The sequence below is a fragment of the Pteropus vampyrus genome, unplaced genomic scaffold (genome assembly GCF_000151845.1).
Source record: "Pteropus vampyrus isolate Shadow unplaced genomic scaffold, Pvam_2.0 Scaffold63, whole genome shotgun sequence".
NCBI classification, from domain to species: domain Eukaryota; kingdom Metazoa; phylum Chordata; class Mammalia; order Chiroptera; family Pteropodidae; genus Pteropus; species Pteropus vampyrus.
The window spans coordinates 2,741,998-2,745,952 of NW_011888844.1; positions in this window are offsets into that span (position 1 = coordinate 2,741,998).

The following is a 3,955-nucleotide window of genomic DNA, read 5'->3' on the forward strand; positions in this document are numbered from 1 at the left end:
TATATATATGTTAGAATAGCTTGTATCTCTGGTCAGATTTAGGCAAGACTAAAGATTTCTTTCTCTTTTTCTTTCTTCTCTCTCTCTCTCTCTCTCTCTCTCTCTTTTTCTCTCTCTCATCTCCTATATGCCCCCAAATGATTTCTGTTTTCCCCTTTGAGTGCTTACTAGATAAATTCCTGGTAGTCCTAAATGGCTCCGTTAATAGGTGAAAGCTATTTTAGGGTGTCCCAGTTGACCCAGGTGTCTCGATCTACTTCCAGAAGAGTGACAGTGGCCTTATCAGTATTTTTGAGTCCCGGGTATTGAGCATAAAGCCCTAAGCATGCTGGTAAACAGCAGTATTCAGTAAAGCATTTTATACACTCCTCGGGGGTCTTAGGTTAGGCAGGGATAATATGTCCCCTCCTCCTTTCCTTTTTCGTTATGCATTTTGCCACCTATCTTCAAGGGTAACAAGTATCATTGTACCCCACTGGGTCAGGGGACAAATTGCAACAGCAGGAATGCAAACAGCAACACAAGAGGTTATGTCCAGTAAGACACCATTTTTTTTTTATAGTTGTCATGCTATGGTTCCTGAGGCAGATGTTCTTACACTGACTCCCTGTGTGCCTGACAACACATGAGCACCTCTGAAGAGCACTCTCCCTTTACTCAATATGGCAAACTGAAATGCATGAGAAAAAGAAAAGCAACCCAGTTTGCTCCACCATTTGTCAGTGTTGCCTAGTCACCTGATCAGGCCCATCCCATAGCACTTAGAAAGAAGTCACACCTGGCTTCCTTTCAGAGGAGCCTTGGGATGGTTAAGGTAGGTAGATAGTAGCCCAAAGTGTGAGAGCCTGAAAAAAAGGTGGTTGGGTATGGGCCCTGAATTGGTTGGTTTGCATATGAAAGGCTTGCTCATGGGTGAGTTATTTACTAACTCTAGTATTTGGCTAACTCTGGGAGGGGTGGTTTCTCCAGGGTCAGCAAAGCCCTAGATGTCAAAGCATCAGAATACAGAAAATAGAAGACATGGTGAATTATATATCAATAAAAAGACTTCTCGGAGTCTTTAATAGACTCCTGTACATTATGAAGACAGAATGTTTATTTTTTTCCAAATTATTAGCCAAGAAATCTCACATGTGTGTATGTGTGTATTGGAGCCTTTGATGAGACTATGGTTCTAGGAAATACACTTTGGGAAACACCAGACTGAAATAATCTATCCCTTGAAGAAAAAATGTAATTCTATTGGGGATTCCTTATATTTCTCAATGGCTTTGGAGGACTCTGAGTATGTTTATAGTATGTATTTTAGTATTATACTAGACTCACAGATCTAGGATAGAATGTGCAAAAAACAAGACAATGGTATTAAATGTGTTGATGTAATGCAATGAACTATTTCTGGATAGTGAAAAAGTTTATAGTCTGCTTTTCAAAATAATTTAACAATTCAATCACATGTGCTTTTTACTGTATTATGTAATGTTTTAAACTTGTAATTTCTTTCAGATTTTTTCTTTGAATCCAAATTTTCAATACAGACATGCTCAAGATGTTTCTGCGTTCATCTATATTCATCCTATTGATGCAGAAGTTAGGGAAGAGGCCAGAAGACAAAAACAAAAGAAACGATGGCTTCCATAAACATACCCGAGAAGCTATTCATGTTACTGCTGAATTCTTAATCTCATTAATTTTTCATACTGCAAAAGAAATGATATTGAACACTAAATATCTTTGTTCCTAAAAGCCCTTCAGCCTACACCACTATTATTTCTCATTGGCTAACATCCATCCACAGTCCCCCTCGCATCAAATGTTGCTCATCCTCTCCTCTCTCTCCCTCTCCTTCTTCTCACTTCTGTATTTTGCATTACCTCCAAATGTCTGGTAGTTATATGGGACTATTTAGCCAGAGTTTTCCATTTATGCTGTCTGTCTTTTACACCCAAAACAGCTTATCAAGGTATTTTGCTAAACAAAGGTTATATGCTGTGGTACTATCACCATGTGATTTTAAATTGTTAAGTTGCTTGGGTTGAGATCAAATTTAGATGTATTTGTATATTATTCCTATTTATAGGATTTCATCTCAAAACAGAAGTTGATCTTTAATAATTTAAAAACAAATTTTGATTTTTTGTTTGTTTGTTTTAAAAATGCAAAGAAAAGAGACAGCATTGAAGAAGCTTGGCAAAAATCCATTTTATCAGCTTCTGGAGGACATCTTTCTATCAATACAAGCTTTGCTAATTCTTCTTCAATAATGAATAAAATTGGAATTCTTGGAGATAATACTGGACATTCCAAGGGCAATGTTCGAACTCCCATAAATAATATTCCTATGGTTAAGGTTGGAATCCTATGGGTAACATTGGGGTTTCCACAGATAATAACGGGTTTCCCATGAATAATGCTGCAGTTCCCTCAGATAATCCTGGAGTTCTCAGATGCAGTGGTGGAGTCCCCATGGGTAATCTTGAATTTCCTAGAGCTAATGGTGAAGTTCCCAGGCACCATGTTGTTAGAATTCCCATGGGTAATGTTGAAACCTTCAGGAATAATGTTAGAACTTCCTGACATATTCTATCCTCTCCATTTATTGAGCTCTCAAAGATAGGTGAACACCGAGTATGAAAACTGATGCCTTACAAAACAGTCCTGATAACTAAAGAATACACCAAGACACTAAACAACAAAGGAGAGCTGTATCAAATCTTACAATTCAAATGGAAAATATAAACTAAAAATGCATAAATGAATATATAAATGTATTTATTACTGATGTCTTTTATTAGAATTTTTGAAATTAGATTTTAGTCTATTTACTAGTTTAGTCTAAATGGCAACCTGCTATTAATTTATAAGATAATTTTTGGGGGGAGTATGATAATTTGTGGAGGAGTAAAATGTTTATTTCATCAAGCCTAAGTTTCTATGTAGTAGAAATGCAATATCTTTATCACTAAACAAAATAACAAGGAACCTCCAAATAATATTGTACATCTCATAGTTTCAAAAACTTCGGGTTTTCTTGGCTATTTTGATGGACAATGGAAAGTTATCTCATAGTTATTAAGTCATCTGGAAGAGTCCATTTTAGTGTTTAAGAAATTTATTGACTAAAAGTTAAGTAACCAGAAGATTCTTGACTACAATGCTTCTCTGAAATGTCCAGATAGGACCTCTGAAGAAATCTCACTAACAAGAGTATTTAAACATTACATATATAGTGTGTGTGTGACACATATCTGACAAAATTGTAAATATTTACTGGAAAACTTGAAAATATGAGACAAAACTGTAGAACTGTAAATAGTATACATGGTTGTGATGTAAATAATATGAGTTATAATAATAATATAACTACATATAACACTGATATATAATTGAAGATAGTCACTAAACAAAACACCATCATCAAGAATAACAACAATAAAAAAAAACCTGCTATATGAGTGTTATTTCTCATGCTTAAGATCCATATAGTTTTTGATATTGTGTTTAGTGGCTTAAAATTTAAACATAAAAGTATATTTAAAATGGCCAACTGCTTCTTCTTTGTAAAATTTTAAGAAATCAAATGAAACTAAGTTAGCTAAAGAATCAAGTGTAAAGATGATCTCAGAAAATAATTATTCATCTTATAAATAAAGTTACTTATAGCATTGCTACTTTAATATATTCTGCTAAATATTAATTCAAAACCGAGCAATGCAAAAGGTTCAGTGACAGATCGTTATCTATCTTCAAAGAATGAGCCTTGTCTTAGGGTTAGCTACATCAAGTAAATTATCTAGTCACTCAGTTATCATCATAATTCTACAGGAAAGAGAATAAAGAGTATGTAATATATTGAATAAGAAAACCACAAATTTCACACAAATTGGATCTGAGATTTTCATGAAAAAAACTTAAAATTGCAAATATAAATGCATAGCATTGAAGAAAGGAAATG